The 20960-nt window shown below is 41.2% G+C and overlaps 1 non-coding gene across 1 annotated transcript; it reads right to left on the minus strand.

The window, feature by feature from the left end:
* Window positions 1–425: 425 nt before the first annotated feature.
* TRNAD-GUC (transfer RNA aspartic acid (anticodon GUC)) lies at window positions 426–497 on the minus strand. Its single transcript has one exon. It is a non-coding gene; the product is annotated as a tRNA-Asp (tRNA).
* Window positions 498–20960: the final 20463 nt, after the last annotated feature.

Genomic DNA, 20960 nt, shown 5'->3' on the forward strand with positions numbered 1-20960 from the left:
AGATATACTGGATGCTTTGCCCTCTAAGAAAGGACAATGCAGCAAAGGAAGTAGAAGAGAAAGGAGGAATTCATCTAATGCCCAGTTTCATGTTTCTGTGAGAGCAGAAACATGCCTCCCTGTGAGTTAGAGAAATCCTATGCCAGCTCAAAATCTGGCTATTTTCAAACCTGAGATTTTCCTAGTGGAAGAAGGACATAAGGCCTTGCGCTTCACCTATCTTCTGTGCCTAGAGATTCTTGTTCTGAGTAGGTATTATCATAGAATCGTACATTTGGTAAGATTGGAAGGGACCTCTGGAGATCATCTAGTCCAACCCTCAAGCAAGTGGCCCATATGGGGATTGAATCCGCAACCTTGGCATCATTAGCAGCATGCTCTAACCAACTGAGCTAAACTTAACCCCCAAAAACTGGCATCACAGCCTCCCCGTCGGGGAATCGAACCCCGGTCTCCCGCGTGACAGGCGGGGATACTCACCACTATACTAACGAGGAACTGCCTATTACTGGCATACTCCCAATGTTCTCCTTTTTGCGTGTAATCTCTTGATACCTTCTGTTTGCCATCAGCACAAGTACTGGGTTTGGTCTGTCAGTACTTTTAAGGGCAACAGTGAGTGACCTAGAAGAGGCAGAAGCAGACTGTTTTCCTTTATCTTCTGTCCCTATTCCCTCATGTTAGCACCATGCACTGTCTGCCGTGTGGGAGGGGAGAAGCTGTGCACTTGCGGTGTACATACATCTCCTTGCTGAGTTAATATCTAGGATGTTTGGAAGCACCTGTGACACTGAGATAGAAAATGGAGCCTCTGGTCTCTAAGAGTTGTTGTGTGCAATTAAAACTTACTTATTCTAGTAGAACTGCTGGCTGTACTGTCATATTGGTGCATATTGAAGGGCCAGATTTTGGTAAGACATTTCAGAAGCTGGAAGATAGCACTCCTTGGTCTCCTGTTCATATGGGCTTGGATGGGCTGGTAGGTTTCCTCTTTTCCGGTCTCCATAGCTTGCAAAATGTAATGCAGTGTATTTATAGATCAGGCATACCAAGGGGTACCATCTACAGTTCCTTGTTAGATGATTTAGGCCCACAGTGTTTGTAGTCTGCTTCCCTAGGAAAATGAAGCTCATGCAGTTGTTTTGTCTCTCTCTTATAAATGTAGATCCTTCTGTCCCCATTTCAGCCAAATTTGAAATTATCTTAAGGGTAATTAAGTACTTATAAACTGGCATTTGGGAAGAGGAAAGCAGTCCAAATGCTGCCCATACTGAGGGAGAGGAGAAAAAAAAAAACTTGGCAGCTGCATGAGCCAACTAGTTAATTGGCACGTGTATACTGATGTATGTGTGTATCTGCAGATAAGCCACAGCACAAGGCATTTCTTGCTTGTGGGTTTGATGTGGGGGACGTGGTTATTGATGTGGGGCTCTGGTTATCACAGCAGGGGAGAAGGAACCTGTGACAGTAGGGTGCAAATCTGTAGGAATCAGATAAGGATATTTACACATTTAAAAGATAATTCTTCGGGGAAAATGATAGAGTTGTTCTATAGTGAGGATGTGAACTACACAACAGAACCTATTTGTGATTCTTACAGCCCCTGTTGCGTACTACTTAAATACCTCGCAATATGTATACATTTCTCTTGGTCGCACATTTTGTTCTTCCTTGTATTACTAGCCAAGCATTATCTCTTCTCAAGAGGTCAGTATGTACAAACTCAATCTGATTTTTTTTAAAATGTTGAAATTGCAAATATTTAAATACTTTTAAAATTCTGACCTTATGTGACTTTCTCAGAGTTTCATGGAAAGTATTCTGCAAGGAAGGAACTGAAGTTGTTTCTGCTGGGTTGCAGGAGAGCATTTACATATGCCAGAAGCATGGGCTGTGTTGGCCAGCACAGAGTCAAGGAGTATGGCAGGAGTTTGCTTCATTTGGTGGTTGAGTTTGTGATGACCAGTGTTGCATAATAAAAACTGCCCAGTTGCAAGTGCCAGACCTTCCTTAAAGGCATTGCTCCTTGTGCAGAAAATGAACATTTACCCAGCTGTACTAGCAATGCATCCCCCTGTCTGCAGGTAGCAAGCTAGAATAAAGGCATTGCTCCTTCCTGCCTCTTAAGGATTTATACTGTGAGGCATTGAGTCGTTTCCACAAAGAGCCGAGTGCTTTCAGCTCTCATTAAAGTTAAGTCAGCCACCACTGGATCAGACTCCTAATATTTTTACTAATACCGCAACCTAAAATATGTTGGAGGAGAGGGTATGGAGAATTATTGTATTTAAGCCGTACACTCTGTGTTAACTTACACTAAAAACACACATAGTATTCTTTGGAAGGAAGAGGAATGAGTCTTTGGTAAGCACTTCCCCCCCCCCCCCATGACTTTTTTTCTTTTCTTATGAAAATTTGAAAATATTTGAAGGAAATCAACCATCTTTGCAAAAATATACCTATTCTGAAAAGAAAGAAGAAAGTTTCCATAAAAAACTTTTACCAGCTCCTACTAATTCCATTTAGTATTTATTCTTAATTTAAAAAAATTGTCATTTCTTAATTTAAAAAAATTGTCATAGTTCAAACTCTATAAAAGTATTTAAATTTTCTCTATGAATGTTTTTTGTCTGACAGTACTAATGTGATTGAATCAGTTCAGTTCAGCTTCAATTAGGAAGATGAATGTATTAAGACTCCCCAACAAGGCTGTCTGTCAGGAATACGGGATTATATGATCCCGCCATTAGGCTCAGTGTTTGCTCTTGGTGAAGCTGATAATTTCATTGCCCTCGCTGAAGTTGCATTTCATTCTCCATAAATTCTTTAGTGCCTTTTTAAGAAGCCTCTTGTATTGAAACACTTTGTCTTCTGAAATGTCCTAGTTTGATCTGTCATTATGGTGGCACGTCACATTCAGTTACTGCATATGTCTCACTAGGTGCAATGTAGTGCTGGCTGCCAACGTAACTAATTGTGAGAGAGTCTTGTTCGTGAGGCAGTTTACTGAAAAATGCAGCTGAGAAAGGTGTTTTCAGAGTATCTGCTCTTTGAACTGTCTTGGCATTAGTGAAACACTTCATTAGAAAGGGACATAATAGAAGCATAGCCTGTGTCTAGGCTGGGAAACTTCTGCCTAAACTTCACACTGTTGCTACCCTTGGTTCAACTCCATCAGTGGTAGCAACTAAGGGAATAAATGAATAGGCTGCTGATTCCCAAAGTTTTTGGAGTGATACTCACAGTTGCTGCTGCTCTGGCCTCCTGCTCTTCTGTTTGCCCTCTTCTAGCCAATGCCTCCTTCTGCTGTCTGGAAGAGCTACTGCTGCTTGGTTCCTCTTCTCCCCCATGCTTTGCTCCATGGCCACCGTGATGCCACCGCTGCCTTTTCTCCCATTCGGAGTTGGTGGCTCTGGCAATGCTGTTGCTGGATGTGAGTGAACAAGCCCAGCAGAGCTTGTATGCTTCAGGTCAGTCTGATGCCTTGCCCACATTCCTAGGGTGCTTCATCAGCTGGGAACTGGTGATGTGAACATGGCCCTGTGCTTCAAGCATAGATGTTTCATCCTATGCCAGCCATGTCAGCGTGACACTAAAATTAGCATGCCAGTCACTGTTACTTCCCTTGATACAGCTCTGACAGAGAAAGTTGGAAATTGTAGCAAAAATGCTCTGTTATGTTCAAACTGAGATTGAAGATAGTGCAGTTAATAAAGCTATTGCTAGCAAATAATACCTCTGTATAGAGAGAGTCTATCATTGCCCTTTTCAGCCATCTGTCTCTTCTTTGTCTCTCCCACATTCTTTGTGCTTCTTTCTGTAATATCTGTTTGAAACTTTTTTGCCTTATTGGTTCCCCAAGTTTATGAAAGCTGAGTTCCCTTTTCAAAGAGAATGAATTACACCTTGCTATAACCCTGCAGTATGGGATTAAAAATCTACAGTTCTTAATTTTTAGTTTTCTGAACCCACCTTTGATAGTCAGAAGCATCTTAAGTGATCTTACAGGTACCTTGGATGATATAAGCAGTGGTATAGACTGATGTAAGTCTTGCTCACTGACCAGTCCTCTTCTTTCTGTCCAAGAGTGTCTTCATAAGGTGTGTTGCCATCTGAAGTGTCATCCTTAACATCTGAAACAGCAATACCTGACATGAAGGGTTTTGTTTGCAGACGATCTTCAAAGCCAGGTCACACATCCCTCCTCCCTTCTCTGGGATTATGTACAGTAGTACACTGTGGAGTCTTTACCTGCCCCCGCCCCCAGGTTTCTCAGCCTGTAGAGATTCTGACACACATTTGTGAGCTTATTTTCCTTGCAACCATAAAAGATAAAAGCAAACTATTTCTAATAGAAATGGAGATTCTCGTCTTATCATCTCCCCATCCTCTCAGGCAGGATCTGTGGCTTAAAGAGACACATTAAATACACAAGTCTATGAGAAAACTTGAAGAGAGGTAGTTATGTATTTCATTTCATATTTTAAGGATATTCTCTGCCCTCGTGACAGCTGGAGATAAAGCTGTTATTCAGCAAAAATCAAAATAACAGTAGGAGCTGAGATCTGGAGAAAATCAAGATCACTGTGACTATACCTCTGTGCTCCCTATGAATTTGTATCACACTCTTTCTTCACTGTCCTCCTCTCAGAAGAAAAGAGCACTTTAACTTGGTAAGATTTCATTTTTTTTAAACATTCTTTGACCTTGAGCACATCAAAATGGATCTGAAAAGGAGGCGTGACACTTTGAAAAAGGGCTTACTTGAATTTCTGCTACACCAACTGCAAGAGCTGCTTCTCTCAAGAACTTCTTACCTAGTATAGACTTATTTGGGAGCTGAGACTTCACTTTGTTTTAGAGTATATACTAACCACTGTGCTCAGTATTGTAAGTCTGGTTATAGTTTTATACAGCTATCATTTTGCTTTTGAGTCCTTCCTATGTAAAAGAAAAACAGGAAAGTCACTAAGCACTTGCAAGAGAAGAGGACACTTAGTTGGAAAGGATTTTCAGTAGCAGATTTTGACCCTGAAGCCATACAGCTTCTAAAAATAGGTTTTCTCAAGTCTTCCAGGAGATGCAACACTAGCTGTAAGGATTGCACTCTAACAGTTTAACTTGCTTTCTGCGCCTACGCACCAATAAGCTACTCATTGTATTAGCAGTGATGATTCTCAAGGTTGCAGACATTTGCTGCTGTAATCTTAGTCTGCTTTCACAGTCTGAGGGGGATGACAGCTGTGTGCTTGTGTGCTGTGAGTGCAAAATAAATTCAAAATGCTCATGCTGAACACTTTACCTGGTATTCAAGGGCAAAGCTGAAGCTAGATCCTCCTCTCTCAGTTCTGCTTTTCACTTGAAATAAGAAAAAAAGGTGAGAGTGGGGGAAATCAGGCAGCTGAGTTTTTTTACAGCCTTATTTATTTTCATTAAAACCACAATGCTAACTGCAAATAGCTTTGGGAATGTTTAATTACCTCTTTCATCAAAGGCTGTTTGACACACAGATGAAGGAAGAACCAATGGTGTGAAGTACAATTAACAGCCCTTACAAATAACCAGGCTTCATGCTGGGGGCCACAGAAGGTCACCTCTCTTTTAACATCAGCATGATAATGTTAAAATGATCAGCACAGGCCTATTATGACATTACAGCCTTTTAAAATGTCAATAAATTAATTTGTTCTGTTTGTTTAGTTTTTATGGTTTGTTTGAGGATTGTTCTTTGTATAGTTTGAGAATTACTTGGTGGGAAACCCTGCGAAGTGACAGATGTGATGCGGAACTATATGTTAAGGGGAAAATATTGCTATGGGTTTTTTTTTTTCTTTTAGATGAAATGGCTCTGATTAAAGGTGGGCAAATATCATTAAAAAATGTTATCTACGTATCTATTCGCCTACAGTTGTTTTACCAAATGCATGATCCCTCTTCCCTGTTGTCACAGATTTATTTCCTAGAAAGCTTCAGTTCCTGGGAAGGAAAGTGTTACAGATACGCCTGCCAACATATATCCATCTGTGAATGCCAGTGTGAATATTTATATGCTTGAATCGGAATACAGGGAGAGCTGCTTGTGTTCTGGGAGACATTTGGTCAGGAAGCAGATGTGTGAACCCATGCCTGCAATTAACACATAATGCAAGTTAGCCAGTTACTGGGACCAGTAGTGAATGCTCTCTGAGCAATAGTCATGATAAATAGTGAGTAAGTTGTATAGGCTGGGGGACATATATATTTCTACGAACAAGTTTTACAGTGTCTCTGCATCTTTAAATTACACTATTTCTTTACATCAGTTGCACTGATGATATGTAAATAGAAAGGCAACTATGCTTATTGAATAGATAGATGTTAAGTCTGATGCAGAAATACAACTTACTCTATGTTTGTAATTTTAGCTGAGAACTAGTCAATACATGTTTTAGAATTACAAGGAAACAAAAAAAATTGGTCTATATTTAATAACAAACACTGCTAGTTTATTCCAGGCCCTTTCACTAACTGACTTGTCATCCATACCAGTCTAAAGGACCAACAGTTCAGTTTTCACAGAGAAATTCTGCCCTGAACTCGGGACTTGTTCTGTTCTGGCCTAACTTTGTCACCAGTTATGCCAGACTTGATTTCTACTGAATGCAAGGATAACTCTGCATTAAACTCTTGCATCACTCAGCTGCATTATATGTTATACTCAAATGCCTCCAGAATCAGATGGCCTTATATGTCTTCTTAGGAACCTTTTAGGTCCATAATGATGATCTATAGATTAGGTGCCATAAAAAGTATTAATTGTATATAATTATGGAATCTCTAGCTTTTTTGATCTTTGATTAGATTTTTTGATCTAATATCAAAATGCAGAGTAGGCATACAAACAGTCCACTTTTTTTCAGCGCATTCATGGGAGCAAATCGGTTTGCTCTTCTGTGTCAGTGCTAGTGTTCCTGGATCTTAACATGCAAGCACTCTTTCAAATAAAATATTGTTTTCTTTGTATGATGATCTTAAAACTTAGTGCATTTTTCACAAATTGAAACTGCACAAATGTGAAATCAGTGTAAAGGAAGAACTGAGCCCAAGATCATATTTATAGTGGATATTCTGGCTGCCATAATTGTATGTTCTCATGTAATAATAATGAAGATGATTGCAGCTCACTTCCCTCAAGCTGATCTCTATCATTCATTCATCCACAAATTGAGTCTGAATGCAGATTGAGTTTTAGGTGGAGAATGATTTCGCATAGCGTTTCCCCTTTTGATCTTTTATTCAGTTGAGCTGGTGGGATGCCCTGCTTTCTTTTTCAAGGTTTCTCCTTCATCTCTGACTTTGAGTAAAGCACCACAGAATGACTGATACTCTCTTTCAACAAAAAATAGTGTTTTTCTTAACCTTTATAATACCTGTTAAATTTAAGATTGAAGGAACTGAGGCCCCATTTGCAATACTGTATACATGGTGAGTGAAATTATTCTCTGTTTCCTCCTGACAGGCTTGATACCTGTCAGGACTCTGAAAAAACTGCAACAGAGTTCAGAGTTGAAAGCTGGATATGTAAATTCTCAGCCAGTGAGGCAGAAGGGATATCAAGATTTTCCTTTAGGACAGCTGCGGTGACACCTTCGCATTGCCCTGAGCTGGCTGCACTAGAGTAGGAAGGTTGTTTTTACTGTCAGATCCTTCCTATCATCAAGCCTTTGGTTTATCACTTAGCAATGGTCTGCTTGTCAGGTTCCGTTTTATGGTGCCTGTTCCCAGCTTCTCAGTCCTCAGATGGCTTCAGGATTTGCATCACACAGGAATTATGCCCCTCTTTGCGGTAATTTTGTATTGGTTCACCCTCCATCGAAAGCTCTGATTTTGCACAGTTTATAATCCACAGAACCAGAGCTCCTTGTCTGCACTACGTAATTAACTGGCCTGATGAAACCAAATGCCATTGTTTACTAACATCTTTTTCCTTTGATTAACTACAGTCAGTACTATTTTATGAGGCACCCCTCTTTACTTTCAGCAGTCCTGAACTCCTTGTCTGAAGGGCTCTAATCCTGCAACCAAAACAGCTGTATTTTAGTACATCCCATATATCAGTGTTTCAGTTCATCTGGTTAATAAGTAACAATTGGTGCAAAGACTGAAGACAGGCTTCAGTGGGACAGTGCGGTGTAGCTCATCATAGGGGCAGCTCTGAGGTGACTATCCTACCTTGAAAGCAACTCTACTTTGTCCAGAAAGAGCTGTAAGCAGCGACAGCACTTCTGTATCTTTTTGGATGCCAAACCAGACCTGCTGCTTTCTAGATTGCCTGTCTTACACAGACCTTTGCAAAGATGACATCAGTCAGGAATACACTAACAGGCCTTGATGCTGTCCCAGCTGGAGTGAGTGATTCTTTTCTTAAGGGTACCATTTCAGATGTGCACAGCATGCTCTTGTCTGATCCTCTCTTCAAACTTTCCTTGGTGGCCATAAAGCTTACCTTTCTTAAGTAAAATAGTGATTTCCTGGTGTAATCAGGAAGTTAGGGATCAGCACTGCTACAGCAGTCTTCCGATGAATCGGGTGATAATATCATTCCCAAGTTGCCCATTTGCTTGGAACACAGCTTTCACCACTGCGTTGCCAAGGAAGATACTGCTTGCCCTCCTTCTCTTTTGTTCAAGCCAAAAGGGGACTGTTGGGGAGTTTGTTTTGCCTACACTGAAAACCGTTTAAACATGGTGGAGTTCACATTTGGATTCAAATGTTTTCATAGTCCATTAAGAAGAAGACAGAAATGCTGGTTTTGTACTCTTTCAGTCAACTTATACCAGTGAGTTGTCATCTCCTTTGAAATCAATATATTCACCATAAGCCTGCTGGAGTAGACTGGTAAGTGAGGCCTCCTATCATTCTCTCTGAAAAACGTGCGTATCTTCAAGGTTTGCTTTGTCTGCTTAAGGCATCAGGGTGCTTGTGAGAGGAGCAGAAAAGCTACTTTGATCCTTATCTGTTACAGCCTGGGAAAACGAAGCAGAAGGGAGGCTGCTAAGTGAGCCAGCCACCTCTGGCAAAGAAGTGGCTCCTTCCACCAAAGAAGCTGCCCCTTCCTAGAGCAGCACTAATCCAGCTAGCATCGCTCCTCAAAGCACTCAGACTGGCTCCCTGTTCAGACCTGTTCCTTACCCTCCTTTTCCCATTGCAGAGCAGCCTAGTGTTTGTCCCAGCCCTGTTCTGCCTCTGATTTTGAGAAGACCTGAGTGAGTCCTGCATTGACTAGCTACACTGACATTAGCATTTGCCTAGCTGACTTGGTTTTGGAGTCTGTGAAGAAATGTTTTCAGGAGACAGATTGTGACTTGTGATAATATCAAGAATGAATTATTGTTGAGTACTGTGGGGGCATGGGGCTTCTGGTCAGCATATTAGAATAGCTACAGTCAGAAAAGTGGCTATAATAATAAACTTCATAGGAGTACTCCAGGTATATACAGAGCTATTTGCATTTCTTTTAATGACAAAAATAATTTGTTTTTCTTCACTGCTGTCAAAATACTGAGACAACATGGGAATGTGATCTAAAGTTCTAGTCTGGCTACATCAGCTGTGCTTTTAAGCTGATTTTTGCCAATAGAATCTCTGATACTGATGCTGAGGTGTAAGCCAGGAAAAGTGAAGATGTTGCACTATGTTGCAAGTAGTTTGGCAGTTTGAATGACTCGGTCCAGTCTTTGGGCCCTTTCTTAGCTGCCTTACATGTCACTTGGGGCACAGAGTGCCAACAAAAGTGTGCAATCCAGCCAAAGTAGGGATTTTCCCAATAGAAGCTCAACCTTTGGTTAGAGCCCCTAATAAGTCTTACTTTTTACTCTTCTAATATTTGCACTGCCAGAGATAAAGGATATTCAGCAGCAACAGTGGTTGCTTGAACTCGGAGACAACTGGTTGTAACTGAGATTGAGATTCTTAGAAGTCAGCAGAGATTTGTTAGCATCTTCTTTGCTCACTTTCTTCTCTCAGATGTACTAGTCGTCATGAACTCTGAGATGACCTGATCCAATTCACTCTGAGAGCCATTAAAATAATAAATCTAGAGTCCCATGTTGCTATTTCAGAGTGAAATTCATTTATTTTGTTTACCTTTCAAAAAGGAGATCAGTCAATTGGAACGGTTAGCCCACTATATCTTAGGTAAGTCTGACTGCACATGTTTATGGATTTTTTTTTTTTTTTTTTTTTTTTTACTGAACATCTAACTGTAGTTAATGGGACATTTTATCAGAACCATCTCAGCAGAGAGGTTAAAAAACTGGTGAAGTTGTTCCAACATCTCACCAAACCAGTCAGTTAATTGCATTCCACAAGCTTTACATTAACATTCAAAAGTTACTGTTGTGCTTTCTTATGAGACAAGTGAATGGCGGTAAAAGAATAACTAGGAAGGGTAGCCGTAAATCCATCTGTTACTATAGGTTTAGTGAAATTAAGCCATAAACTATTTTTCCTTGAACTTTGTGCTGGACTGTGTGCTGGACGTGACATCTGTTTTATACTGAACTGTGACTGCCTACAGAAAGATGTAATTTTTGGATCACCTGGCAATATAAAGACGATGGTAAAGAGTGTGTAATATAAAGTTGTACTGGACGGTGGTGTTGATACAACTATTCCCTCATGAAAAGCACAAGTTAAAATCTGCTGTCACAAACCTTTCTGAAATCAGAGCTAGAGAAAACGCCTTTTGTCATATGCAAGTGCCTCATTCAGACCTGACCTCAAGCAGTTCCAGTGAAGTACAGTTCATAATTTCTGCTTGTGTTGCTCTGTGGAATTCATGTACACTGATCTTGACCTTGGATTTGCCATTAAACGTGAGAATGGTCAAAGTATTTAGTGTACTGGAATGGAAGCTCTTTTGGTAATGTCTTTTCTCAAACATCAGAGTTTTACTTAAAGTTTACCTGTCTTATAGACAGGCAGATAATTCTGACAAGCATTTTGCACAAAACTGAGATCCAACAGGAGATGATTGACCTCATTTCTATTATTCTGTAGCTCTACAATGAGCATCAAGAAGATGCTTTTATGAAGAGAGAATGTTATTTTCGTTCTAGATCTAAAAAAGACATCAGCCAGGTTTTTTACTTGCATCAGTCAACAACTGTGCAAAGTCCCAGGTACCAGGGTGGCTGGCATGCAGAAGTCCAGGGTGAGTGCTGGTGCTGTGGTCACAGGGCTACCTTTCGCACTAGCTCCACCCTTTATCTTGGTCACTAATGATTCCTCAGCAGTCTCCAGAGTGAGGCCACCAAGTGTTCGTATGGAGGAAAACAGACAGGCTTGTGTAAGCGGATGCTTAGTTCCTTATTCAAACTTCCGTGAACTCACATTGTTTCAGCCTCACCTGTCTGCTCTTCCCCTTGCCCTTTGTTTCCTAAGTCTTCAGTGTGCTAGATAATCATTTCAGCTTTCTGTAATCCTGACGTACATATCCTAATGTGTCTTAAGTACTCCTATTTCTCGTGCAGCACGGTCTATAATAATATATTTTCAGCAATTTTTCCCAATTAATACTCCTAATCTGCCATCTTTTCTGTGGTAAATTCCGTGGAAAGGGGTCAGGTTCAGGACTACTTGATGCAACTGTCAGAGGGTGGGAACAATTGAAATTCCTTCAAGATCACCATGAGACTCAGCTGCTCCTGCTCCATATACAAGGTACACTTCCTTGTGCTGCCTTCTTTAACAAATAAGATCATATACATTAAAAAAATACCACTACATGCACGACTTTCCACTATGCAGCAGATGAGAAAGCTATGAGACAGAGTTCATGTTTTATTAGCTTAATACACTAGTGGACAGCCTTTCTTTCCTATTGTGGTGGGAGCAGAGAAGTGGTTAAAGGGGTTCCCTGGCACTCACAGATCCTAGTATGATTTTATGCTTCTCTTTTGTTGTCCATTTTAGGTTAGAGAAGCCAGCAGGCTTCTCACTGTTACTTTTCCACTGTGATAAAGGTATAGCCTTTCTGCCTCTGCTGTTGTGCCAAGGACACTGGGAGAGGGTCAACAAAATAAGTGGTCTTGGAGGAGTGGGGAGCAACCTTCCCTGTGCAGAGAGCACAGGCTGTGGTGTTTCATTTGCCCCAGGCTAAGGACTCTGTGGTCTAAGTCTTAAGTATTCTGTGAATACTGGGCTCACTTCTTCAAGATGCTACCTCTCCTCAGCACTGCTTTGCCAAATGTAAGGGGTCAAAAACTAAGTAGGTACAATCAGCTGAAGCTTCCCTTGGGGCTACTGTGCTTTATGGTGGTATCCAGACCAAGTGGAGCTATTTCAAAGGGTGAGGGAATGATAAAGGGATTCTTTATGTTCTCCCAACTAGAGCTAAAGCCAGGGCTTATTAATTGCAGCTGGAAATCTGGTTCACTATAGTAACGTGTCCTTTACTAAAAGCATATTATATCTGTTTTAAAAACAGGTCTTATCCTGGTCTTTTAATGTTCTCCAGATTCTTGTGATTAGTTTAAAGTACTTAATCCCACGTCATTAATTTCCTGAGATCTATATAATACTACATCTTTTTTACTAGTTCTGAATGTCTTTGTTATATGTCCCAATGGCATCGAACCCTGCAGGCCCCCTGTTTGACTGCAGAGCCTGCCTGTTTCTTGGGCCTCCCAAACCATGCACAGTTTGCTGGCTGGTTTCACCTCGTTACGCCCTTTGGGGGCAATAAGATAGTGCACTAAGCAAACAAGCTTAGCAAACGAAACAGTCACACACTTAACATCTAAAATATTGCAGATGTATATCAAGCATCAGTTTTCTGAATGTCTGACTCAGTTGGTCTTGTCCCTGGGTTTAGTCCAAATCCCCAAGACAGACCAAGTTCTTCCATATCACCCAATAAATGGGCTCCTTTTGGCTGAAGAATTCCCCTTTGTTAAACAGTGTCTGTCACTATTTGGTTGAGTGGAGAAAGCAGCAGTTTTCACAGATACTATCTCTGAGTATTTAAGCCCTCACCCTTGGCATGTTTTTATGAAGATATTATCTAAAGCTAGAAAGACTCAGTTGGCTGAAGGCCAAGGTTGTTGCTCTCAGGAATCCAGGTGAGGGATTCTTGATTGTTTGATCGCATGCTTCTGGACATCCCTGCCAGACTCCAGGTCTTGCTACCAAACAGATGAGCCAGCTCCCAAAGCTACTTTATAAAAGTATGGATAACATTCACAGAAATCACAGAATCCACATGAAATTCTTAATAACCCAACAAAGACATTCCTGCTAACCACTGCAATCTGCAAATAAAACTTGGGGTGATTAGTTGCTGGAACCTCATTTGATTCACTCGTTCCTCTACTAGGGATGTAAAGCAACCTTGCTTTTGTCATCTAATGTTATAGTAACAGAAATGAATCTGCTCCTGCAGGCTTCTGAATAGTATAACTGTGCTTCATAACCCAAGTTGTGTACTCTTGAGCTACCAGTCCTGAGGCAGAGAAGCTGCCCTAGAACCTCCTTATCCTAGTTACCTCGTTCACCTTGCACACGTCCATATTCAGTCTTGGGAGGTATGAGACATCACTGCTGGTCTCCTGTGCTGTAGTATGCTGCAATTTTCTGGGAGATAACTGAGGGAACTTGCTTAAACTTCTCAGGCATGAAGGGAGCCTCAGGAAGACACTGGAACTCTGGCAGTATGCAATTGGTTGGTGCCTGCATGCTCTCCTGTAGGGTGTTTGGTGTTATTTGCTGAATGAACTGTGTTCCCGTTTAGCCTCCAACTTTTTCAGTGCCACCAGTTGGACTTTAAAACATTGTCAGGCTTAAGAAAAGGCCTTTTGTTTTCTTTGGATGGGATTAATTCCTGATATAACATTTCAGCATATATATTCCTGATATAACAATTCAGTTTTGTTCACTCTGCAGTGAGGAGAGGCCAAAGGAGATAGATTTTTCCTGCTTCCTTTAAAATCTTTTTACACAGAACCTGTCTGTCCCTTTAAGGAGGAAAAAAGAGAGATGGTCTTAAGAAGCGCCCACCCTGGAAGCCTAGGTGGAAGCTGAAGAAGGGTGATTTCAAATGCTAAACAGAGGTTCTGTCTAGTAGGTTTCTGTGGCATGGAGGAGATGGTGGGGGCACACAAGCGTTCTGTCTGTGAGGACTCAGTTTCCATTGCAGGTCTGATTAAATTATAAATCTTCCTGTGTTGGTAGATGGATTCTGCAGAAATTTTCCACGTTGCCTGCTGGGATAATGGATTGCTTTAAAACCACAACTTTGTCTGGAAACACAAGGCCTGACTTTACTATTTTTTCTGTAGTTGTCAAGAGCTTAAGCCATTGATTTTGTCTGCTCAGGCTGATTACCACAACTAAAAGATAGCCTAAATTCTCTATGGCTCTGTCTAAACAAGAATAGCCTGACCTAAAGTTTCCTCCTTTGTCTATGCGCTGACGCTAGTCTTACTTTGTTTTTCTTAGCTTAGCCCCAGGATGTAGAAATTGCCTCCCTTCGCATGTACTTGCTTGAGCAAAATACAACTTGACAAATTTCTTCCTTGTTGAGAAATTCTAAGGACTGAAGTTTAAATCTATTTCCCAAGAGGAGGATTTTCTGTGCCTTCATTTCTACTGCCTTTCCGCTTGTCTTTCTACGTGACCCTTCTCTGTGCTGATATTTGAAAGAGGGTTATGCATTTTAACATTTTCCGAGTTGAGCAGAACTGGAAAGGGGGAGGAACGTGCAGCTGTGGCAAGCCTCAGAGCTGCTGAGTCCGTGGGGAAGGTGAAGCTTAGTTTCACCAGCAAGGGCACTGGGGAAGCTGGAGGGCCATGTGGGGACAGTGTGTTCCCTGTTTGCCTCTGCTGGATGTGGGTGATGTGCTCTCATGGGGAGTTGATGCCTCTAGGAGGCGGGGCAGAGTATTCATCTGTCTGATGTTCCTGCGAGGAGGAGCAGTGCTGTTTTACAGGTGACAAAAGGGAGGCTACAAAAGCTGGCTGTAGGCACTGAACACCTAAAAGTGAGCTCCTGTGTTCAGAGAAGCCTCTCTGTTTTCACAACCTATAAAAAACCCAAGGATTTGCTTAACTTAACACAGCCTTTCATGATTCTCCCTCCCCCAAAGTGTGACTTTTCCCAGTTCTTGCAGAAATGATGGACCCGTACCTTGGAGCAAGGACTGTCTGCCAGTTCTCATGATTCTCAGGCTGGCTCCCTGGCCACTCGACTGTCGTTCCTGGATACTGCTCAACTGCATATAGCCATTAAATAAAGTTTTCCTGTGGATATTTATTTAGAGTACCTATGGTACTTCAGCAGGAGCAATTGGCAGTAAAGTCTTTTGCAAATCGCTCTATTACCAGTGACTCCAGACTTCTTTAGATAGTAGCTGATAAAGTTCAAAACATTAATTTCCACCAATAAACAGGAACTGGAAGCCTAGGGAGTTAATAGGGCTTTTTCATCTCAGGCTAACTCTCTGATCTAATTTCAGATAGCAGGAAATATGCCAACTTTAGCCGCTAATTAGAGTTACTCATTGAAGATTATTTGTAGCAGACCTCCAAGCTTCTTATAACAAAAATGCACTGACAGTGCTGCCAGCATAAATATGTTAGATGTTTGTAGTGTAGAGGCCATTGGAATTAAGCAGTGAATTGTTACAAAGAGGTTTAAAATATAGCAGACTGCATGGATGGTAATTTTAGTTAGTTCAGAAACCACAGCCCCGTATTTCCCCAGGAACACTGAGTGTGGCAACATTGCCAGTTTTGTCTGTTTCTTTCAGGAGCCAGGAGTTTCTAAATAATAAAGGATGAGGTGGTATTAGTGATTCCGTTTCATTTTTCATTTGCTTCTGGGTCATGTTTTAGAGAGCACTCTTGGTACGATACGCTGCTTATTTCTGATCATGTTCCTTTGGGATTAGGCCTCCACATTACCCCAGAATACTCCTTGCTCTCAGAAAAGCAGGTACAATTTCCTTATGGCAAAGCAGTCTGCCCACAGTACTCTTTATTCTCAGAGGACTACCTCTTGCTACCCTCAGAGTGGGCTTTCGATTTCTCGGTACTTTGTGCCACCCAGTGTTACTTGTTCAGCAGGACGGAGAGATATAATATCTGTCCCAGAGAAATTAAGAGCACAAATAAGTATGTGGTGGCAGAGGTGATTATAACACGCTTTTTGATAAATATGTCTTTCTCTTGTACCAATCATATTTTTTGCTTCTGCCTCATGTTGCGTTCAAGGATGGTCTATTTTATGTTCAGTTTCTGTAGCATCGAGGCAGTAATGACCTCAAATCAGTTTATAAAATTAGTGAAGCCTCACGTTACCTCTTTGAGAAATTTTGCCCAGCTTTATAATGGATGTAAAGTGATCAGTTGGTATTACAATACTGAGAATAAAACCCACGTCCTCACTTCCAGTACTATCCATCACTTACTCATTAAGATGGGCAAATATGACACTTCTGAGTGCAGCTACTCCTACTAGGCTTTCTAAATAGCACTACTTAGGAAAACATAGTGCTTCTAAGGCAGTGAGGAAAACAACAAGCCGTGAGAGAAAGGGAACACACATGTGCTAGACTTCTGTGGGTTTAGTGCAAATTTTTTTCATCTGATGTCTGATTACCCAAAAATTCCAGCTGAAAACTGAACATCTCTATTTGGAAATACCAACAGAACACCCTGAGTGCTGTATTTCTGGATGCTTCCTCTTCCTTTTTCTTCTCTAAACCAGATTCTCTGGCCAATCTATAGCTTCTGTGCTGATTTTCCTATCAGACCATTGAAGCTGAGAACTAGAGTGCATCACCATTAGCTGAGAGAAGTGAGATGACCTAACTGAACTGCATTGTTCTCAAGGTATCAGAAAACATTTTCAAACTTAAATATTTTGATTTTCAGGGTTGTGACTGAGGATGTACTTAATTTAGTTGAAAATGTGATTCTCCAGCAAAAGCAGTTTGTGGAAAAATGTTGTCTGGACCAGGCCTTTGCCCCTTATATTTCCCCCCTTTAAAATATATCTAAAAGTCTTTTTTTCTATGTGCTTCTTGCATTTAAAATTCATGTCTTGTCTAACCTGAAAGTCTATGGATGACTGAAGAACTGGAAGAGTGACAGAGAAATCATACAGGCATGACCAAATTAATTAGAGAGGTGAAATGGGTTTTATTTTGCTTCTCCAGTGCCACTCAACTGTATGGTCATTTAGACTTTCATGCTAGCACTGGTCTAAAGTGAGAGGGGGGTTCTGAGTAGATGGTGTTTTCTTGCTCTACCCAGTAAATTTTGCAGCAGATTTATGAGAGGTAGATTTCATCATGGTGAAAAAAGAGTTTAAAATCGTGTCCTTGATCCTCAGTGAAATGAATTTACAACAGTTAAGAATCCCCAAAGTTGAGATTCACTGCTGAGCTCATATGCCCTCTTCCTCAGAGCTGTTTCAGTGACCAGGCTGCCTGCCAACACTTTTGTGTCAGTCAGGTCACTACAGTGATTTTGAAATATTTGAGCACTGTTTCAGTAGTTGTCTTCCTTGTCCTGCTCCAGATGAATACTGCTTGGTAGTCCATGCTGGGAGAGTGGCTGAAGAGCTCTGAATCCCTGTGCAGGCTGTGGATGGATCCAAGTCTGTAAATGACTATGCAAAACAGGAGGCAGAAGAGTATCTGGCCCTTTGTTCTTTTTAATTAACCTCTAGAGTAAGAAATACCTGAGAGAAAAGAACAATTTCAACACTGACCTTTAATGCAAGGATAAAAGAGCTGCCAATCTAAGGAGAACTGCAGAAGCCAAAGGAGGATTAATACTGATATCCCTACATCTTCAAAAGGAAAAAAAAAAAAAAATCAGGCAGAAGATTGTAGCTTTGTTTTGAGGCTTATAAAGGACATGACCTTCACTCCTGTGGAACGCTCTAAGACGGACGTGCAGATTTACTGAAAGAAAAACTCGAGAGTGGAGAAAACTTCCCTTTTCTTTGTTTGCAGATATGCCCATAAGGACATACTGGAAATGTAGCTGTGGCTATGTGTAAGGAAATGACCCTGGCTTGCCATGTGCTGAGATCCAGTGCCACCTGCCAAAGCAGTGACCCAGCATGACGACTGGCCTGCTGCGCGCTCAGTGCCATTGTTTCTCTGGCCGGCACTGAAGCTGCTGGTATTGTTTTCTTCTGGCTGCTTATGGCAATCCAAGTGGGCATCTGCCACAGCCTGTGCAATCACAGATGAGGAAATCAAAGCCACTGTCATTGCTTGGAGAGCATTAAGTCCTACTGCAAGAGAGTCGTAAGTCCTACAGACAACACAAGATGCCATGGTGCTCTCAAGGGAAACACAGTTAGGAAACTCGAATAAACAGTTGCTTGGTCACTTCAGAGAAGACACCAGTGAAAACATTTTATTTGAACAATGGATATGTGGGTGGCTTGGCCAGCAGCAATGTTTTGGTTTTGTCTACTGTGGGGTACTTTTTTTCCTCCAAACTCCTCCAACCAGCTTAATTTAGAGCAGATATAAGTGATGTCAGGGGCAATGCCAGTATTAAGAGAGAGCTAGGACTGTGGAGGTGAACTTCAGCAACCCTGTCTACTGGATGTTGCTGGGAATTTGGATCCCAGCAATAATTAATTGGAAATGTGATGTGAGGAGCTGTAATTTACACAGTGTGAAATGGAAAAAAAGAGGAACTGAAGCATCGAGTGGGCCAGTGTAAAAGGAGTGTGCTCATGGGAGACAGATTTATTTTACTTCTGTCTATTTGCTGCTTTTGCTCTTGTCCTTCCCTTTTTGAATGTCAGTTTGTGTCCACCTTCTTTCTGACTGTTTTAGTCTCTAGAACATACATCACTTCATATGATTGTTCTGACCTATTAAGCGGTCTCCCTGAACTACTATAAGCATAGATAGAGTGATGCATAGATGCCTCGGGATCACTAAAAAGTGTTTCCTAATGTTAGGATTAATGTGTTTTAATGAATAACGTTTCTTAGATTTACATCCAAGTGTCTGGATGGCTTGGAAGTTCAAAAACAATTGTCAGTGACTCAAGCTTTGGGTGCTGGAGGAAATTTAGCACAGCTTAGTTTTCAGAAAGTGCTGAGTTTACTGGGTGAAAAAGTTAATAAAAAAGATAGAAAGTTAATAAAAAGATGAAAAAGGAGAGGAGAGGGGCTGAACTTCACAGTGTTTAACTTTTAGGGGCTAAGCTGTGGATGTGGAATCCAGAAGTGTAGGTTAAAGCCCTGCTGCCTTCCAAAATGTCCCCTAGTAGCAGTAGACCCCCAAAATGGGATTCAAAATCACTGACATATTGATTATAAAGTCAGCTAGAGATACATAGTGTACAGAAATGCTGAGTATATTGAGTACTCCATAGTTAAATATCACCTTCCACTCTCCCCTCCTACATGAAATAGTAATTTCATGAAGCAGTGACTGTATAAAATGCTGGTGTGGAATTTGGTCATTAATATAGTAAGATGAGAAAAACACCTGTCGTGATTGTATTTGTTCTTGGTGTTTTACCTAAATCTCCCTTCTTATGCCTCAGTCTTCCTCCTTTTGCACATAGTCCCTGAAAGTGGGGCCTTTTGTTGTCTTGCTTGGGTGTATGAAAACAGAGGTTTCCAATCGTGTTTCTGAAAACTTTGACCAATATCATTAAATGAATGAGGAAAGGGGGTTATCCTCAGACCTGTTCAAGATCTTAAAAGGAGTATTTGCTTAACTTCTCTCACCAAGCCAATGTGCCGGGTTAACAGGCCAGTCTCTCTCAGCTCTCCCTGCTTTCAGTGAAGAGAGAAAAACTTCTCCTTAGGGCATTTAGTGAGGTTTCTGCTCTAAATTGCACTTAGAGCCTCTCTCTACCTTGCTCATGAGCTTCTCTTATTACAGAAAAGCCTAGGCAGACTGGCCACTTCATTTATCCATGACTAGCCACTATTTTCCACTGCCTGAAATGACTCTTGGAGGGGCTTTTGGCAGCCAGCAATGGTAAGTCCACTGAACCAGACTGAGAGGTCTAGCTCCTGGGCTGCTGCCAAACTATGTTCAGCCCAGTCTGGGAGGATTGTATGTGAGAGCGCCTGGAAGTTTGGCTGCAGCTCAAGAGCTGGGCCCATGAGTTCAATTCAGGTGATGTATCTCTGCAGTAGATGTGACATTACGTTGCTGAACACAAGTATCATGATGATGTGCTGTCATCATGGCAGAGTGTCGTGCTTTTGCAGACCTTGAGACCTGAAAAGCAGCAGCTAAGCAGAACAGCTTGTGGAGAATGATAAGCTAAAACCCTCATTTATTACAATCTCTTCTGAAATCGGCTATGCCCCTGCCTTGTGCCCAGGTTGTACTTCTGTATTATCTGCTTTTCCAGACAGCAGAATGCAGTAAATGCAAAATCCCTGCTCCATTAAGATCCTTGTCAGGCTCACATATTTGAAGGATCTAGAAGAAACAATCTCAAGCTTCAACATTTTGTGCTAGCTCTTAACAGCGGGTGCTTAAGGCTGTTGTTACGCCTGGGGGGTACAAACCAAGGGAAACAGATTGGATAAGTTGAGAATATTAAAGAAAGTTCTTGAGTTGCTTTGAATTTTGGGCACCAGGCTGTGCTGTCCAAATATGCAGTGTTAATGGTCCTTAGAGAACAAAAATCAAAACTCACTGAAAATATTTAATTTTCCATGCAGATCGCTTGTATTCATGCTAAGCCCTGGGATTTCAAAAGCATCTGACTCCAGACAGGCATAGTTGAATTCTGAGTAACTTACATGTTTTGTTCACTGTGGTTTCATAATAACTTAATCATTACTGATAGATTTTTTTGTGTCAACCACTTGCTATTCAGATGTGTTTTATCAACAAAAGAAATGTGAGCATATGCTTTAACAAGAAAAAATACCTTGTCTGCTGGGCATTGGTTAAGTGAACTTTCACCTGTGG

This window comes from Rhea pennata, chromosome 1 (genome assembly GCF_028389875.1).
Source record: "Rhea pennata isolate bPtePen1 chromosome 1, bPtePen1.pri, whole genome shotgun sequence".
Lineage (NCBI taxonomy): Eukaryota > Metazoa > Chordata > Aves > Rheiformes > Rheidae > Rhea > Rhea pennata.